Source organism: Adiantum capillus-veneris, chromosome 3, assembly GCF_014529385.1.
Source record: "Adiantum capillus-veneris isolate H3 chromosome 3, ASM1452938v2, whole genome shotgun sequence".
In the NCBI taxonomy this organism is placed as follows: domain Eukaryota; kingdom Viridiplantae; phylum Streptophyta; class Polypodiopsida; order Polypodiales; family Pteridaceae; genus Adiantum; species Adiantum capillus-veneris.
In genome coordinates this window covers 128,963,990-128,980,894 of record NC_140933.1, presented here as the reverse complement: position 1 = coordinate 128,980,894, position 16,905 = coordinate 128,963,990, and positions in this window count along the sequence as shown.

Sequence of the window (16,905 nt, the reverse complement as noted above, 5' to 3'; positions counted from 1 at the left end):
TGATGCCGTGTCTCTTTCCTCAAGAATATAATTTTGTTTTTGGAGCATCGATCGTGTGAGTACGTTTACTAGTACCACGAGTGTACTTGGTGATGGCTCCTTGGTAACTTCAATCAAGTTTAATGGCGTGATCTTCGGTGCATTTGGATTATTTGGACATTGGGCAATCAAATGATCTATGCCACATCGATTACACATGAGTATCGGCATTGTAGACGTGCTCGCTTGATTGGTTTGCATTAGTGTGGCATTCTTTTGTAGCCTAATAGGACACTCGGCTACACGATGTGGACCTCCACACTCATAGCATTGAAGAGGTGGTCTCTTAGCGGTGTAATTGATATTTTGGCCTCTTGCCGCAAGAGCAGCTACTTGATATACAGGTTTGACTTGTCCCCAATAGTCCTCCATGTAGTATTGTGGGCTTTCTTCAAGCACATCCATCCCATAGGCGATATTAGGATCTATATCTTCCTCATAGCCTTCCAAACAAGAAATAGATGACTCGCAACCCACTTGATTCACAGAAGTGATTCTCGGATGTGGTGGTTGAGGTCCTAGCACTGGAGGTGGTAAGGGTGTTGTTTGAACAACATTTTGGGCCCTAGGGACCATATGTTGTGATTTTTGATCAAGAGGTGGGGCCGGCATCAATGCAGGCACTCGAGGTGTGTCTATCCATGCTAAGGTTGGTCTATTGGCCATCGCGCGCTTAAATACTATGCAATCCTTAGCTTGATGACCATACCTTCCACAGGCATTGCAGTTCCCATTGAATTTTACTTTAAAAGTAGGGCATTCACTGGTACTATGCGGTCCATAGCATACTGAGCACCATTGCTGCTCCCTTCTTGGATACATATGATTGTTTTGCGGAGCACGATTGTCTCTAAGACTCTCTTGAATAGCCTTGGTGAGATCTACGAAACTCATCTCAGATATCTTTGGCTCCTTAGCAATAGGCTTTAAGGTCATTGGCTGATGCCCCGATGCTTGTGAGCTAATAGATTTAGACTCAACAGACACTCTTTCTCCTTGAATCATTAAATTATCCTCCAATTGGATCGCATTGGTGGTGACTGCTTCCCAAGTGGTGATACCTCTAATGACTAGGCCATTGTAGATATCCTCATGTCATAACCCCCTAATGAATGTATCAAGCAATTGGTTATTGTTGAAGCGCTCATTTGGATTACAACGAGAATTCAAATGCTTCAAGCGACTTATAAAGTCTCTCACCGACTCTCCTTCCTCTCGTTGGGCTTTCTAGAGCTGAGAGGCTACACCCCAAAGCACTCCCTCTCGTATGTATTCTTTTAAGAACAGTCTCCTAAGAGTAGGGTAATTCGTTTTTTCTTCCACCCTTAGGGTTCTATACCAATCCCCAACCTTTCCACTTAAGGTTAGGCTTAAAGCATTTCTCTTATGCAGGTCATTGTGTTCTCCTAGAGAATCGCATATTTGTTCAAACACTTCGATATGCTTTCTCACATCCCCGTCTCCACTAAATTTTTGTGTGAGCTTGGCTATTTGTACTGCCTTACTTCTAAGCTCTCTATCAGGCGTGTTACGCATATTCTCAGCAATAGATCAACCAATAGCTTGAGCAAATGTTGCCAAGTCACCTAAGTGAGCAGGCACCGTGGGTGAAGGCGCTCCAGAGACTACATGTGGAGTAGGTATTGGCATTGGGCTTGGCGCATAGGAAGCCCTTGGGTCCCACGTTGGGTACCATGTTGTGCCATGTGGTGGTCCCTAGTTCATATAAGTGGCCCTAGGCATAGCAGACGTCGGATGTGACATGCTAATGCTAGCCGGTATAGTCCCACGGAAATAAGAACTTGTGTATTGTGGTTGTGGACCATAGGTAGTTGAGACAATGGGAGGAGTAGAGACTACATGAGTACGATGACCAATAGGTGCATACGATTGGTACGCACTTGTAGGTACTATTGCAAGCATTGAGCTACCATGTAGCGGTGCTTTACTAACAAACGAGGTCCATGGAGTATTTCTTGGCATGCCCATCATTGGGGTAGGCATGGTAGCCGTGGTGTCATCAACGGAAAGATGAGCTAGACTTGGAAAAGTAAAGCTATCACTTGTGGGCTCAGATTGCATTGAGACCCCTGGCGAAACAACATATGGGGGATCGATGGGACTCACTGGGGGAGTCTCCATTTGTGATAGAGTGGGTTGTTTCCCTTTGCCCGTGTCTAAAAATCGCATAGGACCCGTCGAAGGTATGTTTCTTCCTCGATTTTGCCTCTCGGACTGGATAATCCTATGGATGACATTGCAGATCATGTGTTGTTGTTCCTCTAGACTAGTGGCAGTAGATGTGGATTGTACAACTTCTAACCAACCCACATGGTATGTGTAGCCCATGTATAGGTCGGTCAAAGTCTCCGTGTGTAGGTCATATTTCCAATTTTCATTGAGAAATACCCCGTCCAAACTTGGTGTACTAGAGGGTTGTCGTGAGGTGGATGCAATGTTGCTTCCCGTGTTTTGACTTTTAGTCACCGCTACCTTAGAGGCGACTTTGGAAGGTGGTAGCTCGGTAGGGCCCTCATTAAATGAGGTTGGTAGAATGTCCACGTGGACACTCTGAGGGAGTGTGGGGTCTATAGGAGATGTGAATGGTGATTCTACTTCCCCACCCCCTTCGTTTACATCACTAGCCGTAGGTTCAGAGCGCGTAGCTCTACTAAAAGTTTCCATCAAACGGCTAAAAACACTAGTTCCAGGTTGTTGGGCCCAGCTAGGTACGGTTTCATTTGTTCCCCCGGGGCTTTGTGTAAGATGCTCTTCCATAATATCGTAGTCAGAGGAAGAGTCGTTAGCCGCTATATTTGGGTCTTGGATTGCACTACCTTGGGTCCCCGCCGAGGGCGTAGACCCTAGCGTGGAAGGATAGTGAGTACCCCCGTAAATCGAAGCACTAGCTAGTTGTTCGGACTCTAGCACACGACCATAGCGTAGATACATGTGCTTTGGGTGCCCTACCAGTGTCGGCAAGTACCCTCAAAGGTTACTTGCTTTGTTTTGTGGGTGTTTTGCACCTCGTTTTCTACTTGATTTTTTCTTGTTTTTGATGTTTTTTGAATGTTTTTTAATGTTTGATTTTTTTGATTGAAGTGTGTGATAGCTCGAAACAAGCGTATCACTTAAAGGGTCGTTGTGTGCTTTACAGCATAATTTTCGGGCATCCGACGTTCCGTTGGTCCTCAAAAAATCAATTTTTAGCTACGTGTGAAGCTCAAATTCGTTTTTTTTTAAGGCAGCTGAGGTCTAGGCCTGAGCGTGAGTTTGGGCTTGGGTCTGGGAGATATTCCCAATCCCGGTCCTACCTTTAAATTTTTATTTTTATTTTTTTTTATTTTTTTTTAAGGATAAGGTCGCCGCGGTCTGCGCGAGAACACACACTCTATCTACCTACTTCTAACTAATATACCTACTCTTACACACTAACACACTCTATTAACTCTCACTAATCTATTTCCTACTTACTGTACACAGAAAACTAACTACCTTAATACACAGAGAATAAACACAGAACCTTTGAAATCTCTATTAACAAAGAAAACTAACTACCTTAATACACAGAGAATAAACACAGAACCTTTGAAAACTCCATTAACAAAAAAAATGCACAGTATAACACCAAATCCCTCTTCTCAACACACACACACTCTTTCCTTACCTTTCCTACAATAGAAATTGCACCACGGAGAAGCACAAAGTGCTATTCGAGCTTCATGTATGGCATTCCTCGGCAGCGGCGCCAAAAATGTGCGTGTATGTCACACGTGTCAATGCAAGGAACTTGCCGATACACCGTGTGCGAGCCACAAATGGCTCCAAGCACACAACAAGCCTAAACTAGTAAGCTCAAAGAAGGCGATGGTGTGTCACTCACCGCTCTACGCTTGCTTCGTGGAGGATTCCTCGCCGCGAAGAAGAAGGAGACACCGCTACGCCGCGCTCAACCGCTTCACCGCCGTCGTGCCTTCGTAATGCTCAATCGCCCACACACTCCCTCTCTCACTCTCTCTCTCTCACACACACACACACAAAGAGATAAAGAAGAAGAAGAAGGAGATGGAGCAAGAGCACTCTTCAATTGCACAAATGAGAGAATGAGTGAATTTCAGGTTTAGTTGACTTTTATAGGAGCTCACCTCATTCACACTTGGGCGCCCATGCTTAGCCAACTAATCCCTTGAATGTTCTAGTTAGAGTGCGCCTCTCATCGACGATCACTCTTACCCTTTTTCTATTGGACCGACAAGCCCAGTACCTGACTCTACCAAATAAATAATACAATGTCCGCCGTAGGTTACAACGTCCGTCTCGTAGGTGATAGGGTGTCCGTGAGCCGTGAGGGTTAACAATCATTGTAGAGATGATCACCTCTTAGGATTTTAAAAATAAAGCCACCCCAAAAAAAAGGACCAAGGATGGTGACACTCCATTGCTCAAGAATCTTAGGCCTTTTGCCTCCTCTTTGTTTTTTTAATCACAGTTCAACATCTTAACTTTTGCACAAGTATACACACAGTTCTATTGCATGGCCAAACCACAAAAAGAGGGAGAGACAAAGAGAGAAGAGAGTTTTTCTCTTTTGTAAAAACAATTCAAGAGATCCTATAGGCCTATTGTCATAATAATCAATATCTAATTCTCCTAAATGATTTTCTCATGTTAAACTGATCATTTAATATGGGGAAGTGCCAGGGGAGAAAAAGCTAGAATATTGGTTAAGCTAGCAGACCGCCCACAGTAGGAATCCAAAGGAGGGAAAATAGGGATCCAAAGGGGGGGGCCATCTGCAAAAGATCCATGTGCAACAATGGGCTAAAAAGACCCTAAGGTTCAACCCATTAAGACTTCCAAAATGTTAAGGTTCCAAAATTCAAAGGTTGTGTCCAAAGGTCAACCATGGGGGAATTGGATGCTTTGTGTGTGTCAAAAAAGTCTTTACAAATCCCTACTGAGGAGGGGGCGAGCCTAGCTTGTAGGGATGAGAGAGAAAGTCACACACACACACACACACACAAGCTCCCTTTACACAAAGGGAATGAGGGACACATGTCAGCTCCCTAGCCCAGATGCCCACAAGGTGTACCCAACTTCTATTGGATGGCCTTGGAGGTGGACCAATGAGAATTAGGCTAGAGTAAATCTAGTTTAATTAATTTAAAAACACTTAATAAAAGAACCAATGAGAATTAAGTCCTCTAGAAGACTATTTGACAGTCTCCCAAGGGGTCCAATGAGCATTCAGCAGCCAAATGGCTTGCCTGATTCCTATTGGCCAGGAGGCAAAGGGGTCCAATGAGAGTTTAGTTGAATTATTAAATTACCTAAAGCTCTCACAAAAGGGGAAAGGGCGACACATGTCAGAAGGCTATCACTTATACTGCTTAATTACCATTGGCTAGGCCTTGGGAGGTCCAATGAGAGGAGAGCATGAGCAAATAGCAAGAGGGGTCGACCAAGAGAGAGAGGGGGCTAATTTTTGTAAGGCATTATCACACACACACACACACACACACACACACAATCTCATGTGTAAAGTAAAGAAGACTCACTCTCCTTCTCAAGCTTTAATGGAAAGCTTATCACCTACTCCAAGCTTGTGAGAAGGGAGTCCTACACCAACAACTCTTGGCTTTGTGATGCAAATCCAACCAAGAGCCAAGCTTCAATGCATGCTCATCTCCTCTACCATGCTAATTACTAAGTTAAGCTATGCTAATATGAGTGATTATGTGAGGAGATGTACATCTTTCTCGTAAGAATACTCCTTCTTCCTCTCAATCTACTCTCATACCCTGCTAGCTCTCACCATCTTTGAAGGTGTGTGAGGTCTTGGGTCTGAGACCGGAGATAATTGATGTTGTGTTTGCTAAGTGTTTTGCTTAGTACATGAAGCTTTCATCTTCATTGCACTAGCTAGTCTTGAAGGAACACAAAGAATTGTATTGTACAATGTCTCTCTTGATGGGAGAAACCATAATACAAAGTCTTTTGGAGGGGGGACCGGCTCCATGCAAATCCGGTCCTCAATTGTTGTCAATAGTTTAATTTCTCTCTCTTTTGAAAGTATTTTTCATGCTATCTAACTAGGTGTTATGCTTTTTGTTGCTCTCTCCACCCAAGCACTCTTGTAATTCTCATTAGGAATCTATTCTAATGGAATGCCCACTATGTTCATGCTAATTTCCGCTGCACACAAGTTTTTAGTCCATTAAATGTTACACCTATCAACAACAAGCCCTTAAGTCAAGATGTGTAACTCAAAAGAAAATTAATAGAACCAATCTATTGCACTTAGTTGAGAGAGAGAGAGAGAGAGAGAGAGAGAGAGAGAGAGAGAGAGATCATATTTCCTCTTCAAATATTAAATATGACCTATGGAGCCAAATGAAACATGTTACATACAGTTTTGAGCTGATCAGAGACTCTCAAACTTGCAAGGGCATATTGTGCATAAACTAAGGGGCTCATCGCATAAATGCCCTATCTCGTACACCAAAGAGGGTGGAAGATGAGCTAGATTGTTTTCATGATATGGATTACAAATAAGGGGATATGTTCAAGCGTGTATAGAGAGAGAGAGAGAGAGAGAGAGAGAGAGAGAGAGAGAGAGAGAGAGAGAGAGAGATTCCATACAACAATTAAGAGAAAAAAGAAGAAGAGGAAAGTTTTTTAATGTCAAAAGAGCAATCGAAAGAGACCTCGAAGCTTAAGGAGATAAGACGTGAACTCAAAGTTAGTGAAAAAGGGGATACCCTACATGGATACCAAAAAGGTAGGTTTGCTCTTAGCCATCGTGGCAACGTGCAGATCACATACTAGTACATATATAATGGAGCTTAAATTTTCCATGCAAGGAGAGGCCTTCCACGTGGCATCCACTGCAACTTGCACAAGTGTCCACGTTTGGAACACCATGAAATAACTGCAACTTGACAACCTCAGCGCTTGAAGGTTTCAATCTAATCTCGACCTGCAACAACTGCTCGTGCTTAACAAACTAAAATGGCTATTGAGGAGCTCCCTTTTTTGTGCAAAACTTACAATTGTGAGTAGATTATACGGAAATATAAAAAATACAAGTTCTTGTCATGCTCTTGTCAAGCCATGATAGGTCCACACGATCATCAATACATCAACTGATGGAGCCACCCCATGGTAAGAAAGAGCTTGTGCATTTACCCTAGAAAGTTAGTCACAGTGACGTTTAAGGCTTTGTTCCATTAGTCTGAGTCAAACTATATCCCAATGGCAATAATCATCTCTCTACTTTCTTGGATTATCTTTATGAATTTGGGTGTTTCCAATTTGCTCTCAAAGATAAGACTATCCTTAGCCTTCCAAACCTAATGGAAATAATCCTTTCATTGAAGAGAAGGGTAAATACCTAATATCCCCCCCCCCCCCCACGCCCCCTCCCTTTTCCCTATTGTTTTCTATCACCCCACACACACACACACACACACACAATAATGGAAATAACAAAATGCATCGATTGTGCATACCTTGTCCATTTGTAGGGATCTACAACTAGTGTGCAAAGTAGAGCCTTCTTTTCTCCACGTGATCGTTTTGTGAACACGCGGTAATAATGCTTGTTGTTGGCATACGATTAGTTCATAGGTGGAGGTGTGCGATTGGTTGTTTGCTTGGTGTAAGAGAGAGAGAGAGAGAGAGAGAGAGAGAGAGAGAGGGAGAGGGAGCGAGGGAGATAGAGAGATTAGGAATTATTAAAAGGTTATTGTTAAATAAGTCCTATTGTAGAGAGACGGGGAAATGTTGGATGTTAGAGTAGTGTCAAAATAGTGTAAGTTAGAGAGAGAGAGAGAGAGAGAGAGAGATTAGGAATTATTAAAAGGTTATTGTTAAATAAGTCCTACTGTAGAGAGAAGCGGAAATGTTGGATATTAGAGTAGTGTCAAAATAGTGTACGTTAGAGAGAGAGAGAGAGAGAGAGAGAGAGAGAAGGGGGGGGGGGGGGAGAATAGAGAAAGACAGGGTGAGAGAGAAAGAGATAAAGAGGGAGAGAGAGAGAGAGAGAGAGAGAGAGAGAGAGAGAGTAGGTGATGAGATATTTTTCACATTGCTAGCCATATTACACCACAATGAGAGGAGAGAGAGAAAAACATAGATTTGCAATATCCATTGGGATTTATTCAAGCAATAATTTTACAAGCAATGCCATGGTTGAGAACTTGAGAGCAAATTATCACAAGACCAAATGGAGGGTCCTTATGCTTCCATGCAAGTGCATTAGATAAAGGGGTATCTTGTTACTTGCCACCATCACCCACAAAAAAACAAGAAATTGTTAGTCTCTTAGGTGGAAGGCAGGTGTTATGAGATACTCCTACATGTTATAGATGTCCATCTAATGCAAAAATAAAAAGAATAAGTGACATAAACCTGGTTAGAGGGGTCCATTCTAGAGTAAGTGTAGGTGATGATGTTCTTGGCAGCAAGTAAGAGGTGTACAACTCCTTGGTGGAAAGTCTTGGAAAAGTAGTCACCTTATATAGGTGCTCATCACTTCACTTTTTCCTCCAAGAGAGGAGTCGGTCAAGAGGAGTGGGGCATTTACTTTGCAATGAGAGGGGGGTTGTCATTTAGGAGCATCTTTCAAAAAAATGTGTATGGTTGTGAAAGAGACTCACGTTGCCCTCTTTTCCCTTTTCGTATTTGGGTGGTGGCCCCTATGTTTTGTTAGTTATGAGGGGTCATCCCAAAAGGAGTGAAGAGGGGGTTTCCATGTCAATGAGCGTTCCTCTTGTTAGGGGTGTTTCCATGTCAATGAGCCCTCCTCTTGTTAGGCTTATGGGGACAAAGAGAGAGAGAGAGAGAGAGAGAGAGAGAGAGAGGCCCACCTCCATCCAGACTATGAGGATTTGGTTTGTATTCCCTGTTTAGGGGGCACTAGGCCCCCCTAAGGGATCCTAGTGCCCTCCAATTTTAAGGTGTTCCAAGACTTCTCTTAACAAGCATGTATAGGAGGATGCTGCGTACCCCTGTAAAGGGTTTCTAACCAGCCTCCACAGTTTAGCCTTTTCAAAACCATTATGGAAAAATGCTTGGATTGGCACCTGGATGTCCCAAGCGCTTCTAATGGATAGGAAGGATTGGTTTGATTTGTGAAAGTATCACTTTATGTGCCCAATCAGCAAGTCGATTACTTGCTCTTTGTAGGTATTTGATGGGTCGGCAAGGGAGATTCTCCTCTTTTTTGTTAAGGTGCTTGATCAAGAGTCCATTCCCAATTGATAATTGAAGGTTGAGGAACTTCGCATATGTGCCCATGCTACTCTCAATGGAGAGGCACATAGGGTCGATGGTTTGGTTGGTCATGAAGTATAGGAGGTCCCTTGAGTCAATGATAAGAATGCCATCAAAGTAACGAAAGGGGGATCCCAATTGTTTGAGAGTGGTAGCAGAGTTTGATAACTTGAGGGTTGAGCAATGAACTCAAATTCCAAGGAATGTAGGTAGAGATTGCACCATAGGGGGGAGCATGCCAATCCCATGGGGATCCCATTTCTTTGACAGAAGACTCATCCTTGGTTTTGTACGTACATGTTGTTGATAAGCCAAGAGTGGATTCCCAACACTTGTTGTAGGGGTGAAGGATAGGCCTGATTTTTATGAGTGGGGGGACCATGCCCCTTCCATACATTGAGTGGGGAATCTCTTAAAAGAGATGTATGGTTGATTGGCAAGGGAGAATGCTATACTTATAAGCTTAGAGATATGATGAATGAGGCCATCCTTTCTTAGATGGGCGATGTTTTCATAACATCTTTTCACATCCCCAAGTAGAGGGTTGTAGCGTGCTTGGGTAGGTTCACAACACAATCATAAATTGAGTCCACTATCCACCATGATTGCATGTGAATGTTATGGAAAAGGAGGGCTTTTTGGTTTAAGTTCTTTGCCCTTTGTTTGAGATGTGCTATACATGTTTTAAGAAAGCATGCCATTAGTAGGGAAATATCCGTGTAACAGCATGAAGCTCCACCGGTTATCCATCAGAAAGAATTTTCATGACCCTTGTAAGAGGCCGTAATGAACGGCAATTCATTATTGCTAAGTGGTACCAAGGGGGATAGGTAAGCATGTATGTGTGTCAGTGTGTCCGTCATTGTTTGTGTGTGTAAGCTGAAGTCTTAGCCCTGTAGTCTTTTAGTAGCCTCATTCATAATGAGAGTTTTACAGACAAGCACAATGTTATTTGGTGCTTTATCTAATCAAGAGATAAAAAATTGCGCCTTAAGCTTCTCAATTTCTATGTGAAGGTTAGGATAGTACTTGTGTTGCCTTTTTCTAGGTAGGAAATTGGAGCAATAACCCTTTAGTGCATTGTGAGCCTCATGGACTATGATCGCTCTTGGGAGTCTAATACAATCAGTATGTATGAGTGTGTCCAAGACCTTACATAGCTCATCACATGCTTGATCAAAGTGTGGCGGTGTGGTCAAGATATATGAGAGGCCATAGTTACAAACTTGGGATAATTCCGGTGAGAGGAATGAGTGGATGTCCGTAGTAAGTACATGCCCCCACGTCGGGTTCATGTTGTCCTTGAGGTTTTCACATTGACATGTGTTTAAGGTATTTTCAAGTGCAAATACCGAACGGGTGTTACACATTTTAACCTTTAATGGCGCATCAAATGACCATGAGAATAAGCATTCGCTCCAATTCAGAGTGGTTATAAGATTCATCCCAAAGAAGAACATCTTGAAGAAGGATATTATATTACATAGGTCCATAAGAGGGTTAACAAAGCATATAGGGATAAATACCCCTTTGTTTTTGGGTTTTTTGACGAGCATCAACCATCCATAAATATCTCGAGCCACTTGAAAGAAAAAAACCAAAAAACCGGAGCAACAATCAGAAAAGGCAAGAGCGTAAGAGAGGGAGATAAACACCTAAAGCACAGGAAACAATGAGACAAATTAGACAAGAGCGTCGTGCACACCAAACAAAAAACCTCATCAAATATACAAAACATAAACCGCAAACAAATAATAGTCCAAACATCTCAACAGTACCAAGAGCAAGCAGCAGGATCAGGAAAAAAGGGAACAAATAAAGCCATCAAGACGAGAAGGAAAACAACAAGAGAGATAGATCCATCAAGATGACAGTTCTGCGACACAATTAGAACCCAGGGATAGAAAGGAAACACAAAAAAACAAAAAGCACAGCATGGTGTAAATTTACTCAATGCCTAGGAGGCATCCCAAAACAGCAAGCATCATATCAAAGAAGCTAGAGAGAGAGAGAGGAAGAGAGAGAGAGAGAGAGAGGGAGAGAGAGAGAGCAATGATTGCAAGTAAGTAAAGAGCAATGATAGTAAGCGAAGCCACAGTTTTGTGGGGTGCGTCATGTGAGAGTGTAGAGGCTTTTGTAGAGTGCTTTGAAAAAAATCTTTTTTACGTCCCCAAGATGGAGTTCAAAAATGACTTTCTACGCTCTTCTCTCTATCTTCTCTTCTTTCTCTCACTCTTTCTGTCTATCTCTCTCACTCTTTCAGTCTATCTCTCTCTCTTCTTCAAAGCACTCTACAGAGGCTGAAGCACTCTCGTACTGCACATAACACAAAACGATGGCTACATTTACAACACTAGCTCTTTACCCTAAATCCTAAACGATGGTTACATTAACGTAATTATATATACTTAAATTATACTTACTTGTAGAGAGTATGTAATTGTATATACTTAAATTATACTTACTTGTAGAGAGTATGTAATTGTATATACTTAAATTATAGGGGGGTCGGTACGTATATATTTGTTATGCATGTATGTAGGCAGTGAGTACGGGAGCATAGCACCCGAAGGTTAGACACTTCCTCTTGGATATAGTCCTTTCTTAATCATGGCATTGCGGTCATTGATCCACTCATGCATGGATTACAGCAACATACCTTCAGTTTTACCACGGTTGAAACTGTGATGATATCTAAAGAGGTTCCACTTTACCTTTGGCACTACTAGCCCCTACTTAGGTCTACTAGTATGTATATGTATCTACGTGCTTATGTCCATATATACTTGTGTACATATATATAGATGAGTTAGTAGAGAGGAAAGCTAAATCTCATATTGCTCTCTGTAATGTAGATGTCAGATGACAGACCGCCTGTTGGAGAACATTCATCTGGCTCTTCTTTTGGTTGGTTCATATACAGGTGGGCTCCCACTCGCGGTGGACATCGCCTCCAATGGACCCGAGTCTTGAGGCAGTGAGACCAAGCAAAGAAATTAAGATTATCTGTGGTTAGTAATCCTAAACGATGAGAGTTATAGTTTATTAAATGTAGGCATGGCCATCCTACACCTACTCTGCTCAGGTTCCTTCACCGGTGGTAGATCCAGACCTACAGCGGGCTACCTCTTTACGAGACCAGTACCTCCGTTCGACGGATGCATTGTTTGGCTGGTACACTCTGCAGCAGCTTGCAACCTACGGTCTTTCTCCGCAGTCCACGCCATGGGGGAGTCAAGGGACTCCTTACATCCACAGTCTCGCACCAACGGTACCTCAGTCTACTGCCCCTTCTTATCGTCCTACTCTCCTTCCATCGTAGGGTCCCACTCGTGTGGCATCACAAGGTCCCACTCCACTCTATTGCACTCCTGCTTCGTCAGAGCACCGTCGATGCACTTCGTCTAGCGGCGCGCGTCGATACTCGTCTCAAGGCAGCGAATGCCGAGAGAGACGAAGCAGCGGGGGATCTTGTGGCTTCACTTGTTTTGGTAGTGGGTGGAGATGGAGTCCCCTATTTCAGAACCTGTCGTCGCTGACGCAGAGGACGAGGATATTGATGCACCCGTGCCAGACACGTATGGGTGCTACTAAAGGATAAAATATGGCGAGGAGGTGGACTTTGGTACAGCACAGGGCAGGGCGTTTCGACGCCATCTTCAGATTCTTATACATTCGATGTATAAGAATTGTTTTGTAAAGTTTAGAGACCAGCTGCCCGATCATGCACGCTACGTTGAGGACGCGCTACATTGCTAGATTTCCAAATGTCTCCGATCAACGTTTTTCACAACAGTGGTTGGAGGGCTACATAAAAACATTTTTGAAAAATAAGCAGTCCAATGTATGGCGCACAGCGGCCAACCAAGTTAGAGATACAAACAGGAGCTATCACAGTGGCAACATGACAGATGCGGAGTGGGAGTGGGCAATGCAAGAAAAGAGCGATCAGGCTGCAACAACGGGCTCATCCTACAGACAACAATGCGAAGCTCAGGCCAGACAAACTCCCACACACTATGGCTCGGGAGGCAAAGAAGCATGGAAGGACAAATATGTAAGATTGGTTAAATTAAACCTAAATTGGTGATTATAAAGATTATAGTTGATGATTTGTTATTGTTATTGTTAACTTAGAAAAATATCACTCTTAGTCGACCAACCAGAGAGATGGTCAAGTTTCAAGAGCGGCATACAGAATTTGAAACTTGGCAATGGTTGTTCGAGAACAACCACATCTCTCGCGAGTAATTCGAGGCAACGGTTGGATCACTACAAGCGATAAGTTTAAACAAATAATTTTGTATCAAGTGTTTTGAGTTGTTTATATTTGTTTAATTTGGTTTGGGTTTATGTAGAGTCAAGGTGATCAAACATACGTGCATGTGGATGACGACGAGAAGGAGAGGAGGATCAGATTAAAAAATATTTGTCAATCTTCTCCACATTAGATTGTCAAGGTAAAGTAAATTCAATTTCAAATTTTTGGTTTTTTATACTCTTTCAAAAAACAATTGATGTTTCATTGTTTTATGCAAGTAAAAGATAAAGGTGCTCATTTGGCACCCAATTTTGAGGGGCCCAAATGAGCACCTTTATTTTTGAATAAAATTGGGTGGCCTAAATGAGCACCTTTATTTTTTGAATTGGCATTTAGCGGTAATATACGCAGTAATTGTAGCGAGTATATACCCGCTGCTATTATCACGTATATTGCCGCTTAACCACTATGGCGCTTTTTGCCGGCTGGTATTGCTGCATACGCAATATATTCTCTTTCTATTTTTCTTTGTTTTTTCACGGCAATGCTAGCGGTTTTGGAATGCTCCTCTTATAGCCGAATGGGATTTTCCCAAAGCGTCACCTTCAAGATCATGTGGTCTAGGCCTTGAGTCCACAGGGCGCGGATTCACAAAGATGTCAATGGCATTGTAGAAATGCCCCAATTGGGTAGGCCGCATCAGTACCACCACATTGGTGAGGGATTGGGCTTTGAGAAGCGAGGACCACAGAGCCTGTACCCTACAATGAGAAAGGAGGGAGGGATGCTCTACCCAAGAAGGCATGGAAGAGGAAATGGTTTCCTTGTCCTTCGTGAGGCCACTTGCAAGGCTGAGAACCATCGATGTGGGCAACATGCTCCATGCTGCACAAAAGCTCTGCAAGGCGACATCGGGGAAAAGACTTGCTCATCCACACCATTGGTGATGATGTGCAAAGGATGGAGTTGGAAGTGAGAGATGATGCGATTGCCTACAAATTATTGGTCACCACATGGTGAGTATCGCTAGGAAATAAACTCACCGTCTCTACCACTTGTGGACATGCACTTGAGAGCGCCATCAATCAATCCACTTGAGGCTACCCTTCTTCCAGCCAATTCAGGTCGCGCATAATGTGGGTGCAATTGTTCTCGTAGGCAAAGCCATCACATGACACCTCCTTCGCCTTTGTGAGCGAGAGAACTATGCTCTATGTCGAAGAGCCTGCAACCATTCAACGTCACGAAGCTATGCAATGCATGCGCAATGCCAAAGAGCCTGCGCTCATTGAGAGGGTAGATGTTGAGATGAAAACTTGCATCTTGCACATTGCACACATGGACAGTGATGTCGTATGTGGTGAAGATATGAATGTTGTTGCCCCGATGGGCGAAGTTGCGATGGGGGTTGAACGCGTGGTGCTCTAGGCCGCAATCAGAGGAGGCGGAATGCCACTTCTTGATGAAGAGGGCAATGTGCAAAAGACGAGGGAAGAGGAAGAAATAGATGTAGAAGACGGAAAGGTGAGGAGGCACGTGAAGCTTGCATGCAGGAGGAGCAAGGGAAGTGCAAGGTGGCAGATATGACTATGGCCAGGTAGACACGCAAATGGAGGGAGGACATGGCCTTGCTGCCCACGACCATTAATCCACACGTTAGGGTTCATGAGGATGTTAAAATCATAAGTTGGTACTGTGAGTGAACCCACTAGACTGGGAAGTGGGGCTTTTACTTCAAGTCAATGCTAAAAAAAAACCTAGGTTTGTGTAATCCCACCTTCAAATTTTGAAATTTACCTTTAGAAATAAACTTTGGAGGCGGAAAAAACCTACAAATTTTGGGAGATTTTTGTGTTTTTTTTTTTTCGAGATACCTGCAAAATTAAGCCAAAAACCTCTTAGTTTTTGCACTTCTAGGTTTTCTTAAGTTCTTGGAAATAAGTTTATTTAGAACACTGCTTCAAGTTCAATCATTGCCACTCACTTAACATTATCATTACCAATATAAAAAAATTGCTATGGAGAAGACCCAATAAAATACTTTTAGATAGCAAAAAGAGAAGGCACCTCTAGGGCCTTTGCCCTTTGGGCATGCCAAAAAGAAGCTATATATATGAATTATGAAGTACACAGGAACCATGAGATCACTGTTAGAAAAAAACCCGGGTCTAGTGTATTTTAACGGGCTGAAATTATAAAATCCCGGTTAGATTTTGAGCTAGCCCTTAAGAAAACCGACAAATTTACACAAGTTTTAGTGTAATTATCGGCAAAAGCTTCAAATTTTGACCTAAAAACCGGAAGAATTTCAAGTTTCCCCTTATTTTGATTGGTTAGGAAAAATGTATTTTTCTAGCCCTACATGAGATCATGTCATAGCTCGATTGATGTGGGTACGAACAGCCTTGTGAGTGGGGCTAGGGCGCCTAACGGTGGAACAATAAATTATGGCATCCGCAATGCTCATTTTATAATGTTTTCCATCGTTCCATGGCTCAATATGAGGTCAACGTCCCAGTACGAGAGGCTCGAGCTTTTGTTAATGCTTTGTAGGCTACTCGTGTGGTACAAATTGCTTGCGCGCTCAAACACACACATCGAGTCCCCTCTGGCTTTCTGCCTCTCCTTCCCCACTTTCCGTCCATTGAGACACTCACTCTCTTCACACAGACACACACACACAGAGAGCGACTTCATTGCCCCCCTCCTCCTCCTCCTCTCTCTCTTTCCCTGTGTGTGTGTGTGTGTGTGTGAAAACCAAGAATGCGCTCTCTCTAACCAGGCTAAGCCGAGAGAGAGAGAGAGAGAGAGAGAGAAAGATACCCCCGGTCTATGATGAGGTACACCAAGATACAGGTGAAGCCAAAGGTTAAAAGAGTCAGGGTGCAAGTGGCAAGGCTCGGAGGCGGGGACGGGAACAACAATGGAGGCAGCAGTACCACCAAGTCGAAGCGATGCAGGCTGCTGAGAAGCATCCACGGTGGTCTGCGATGGATGGGATCGGCATACCTTCGCCTCCTCTTCTTCGTTGCATACCAAGGCATGCCTTCTTCCTCTCAACAAGAGGATGATATCCCCCTCACACAACACCACCATCATCATCATCATTCCTCATGATGGTATATTTGTCTTCTCTAACTCTCTCTTCCTAGCAAGAGTAATAGGTCTCAAGCTCAAGCCTCGTCGGATAGATCAACGAGGTCTATTGGGAATGCTTCGACGATATTAAAATCTCTCTTCTTCCCTATCTCCCTCTCTTTTCTTTTCAAAAAAACTCCCTTTTGAGGGCCTCCACACTCTTCATGTAACTAATGCTCTCCCTTCCCCCC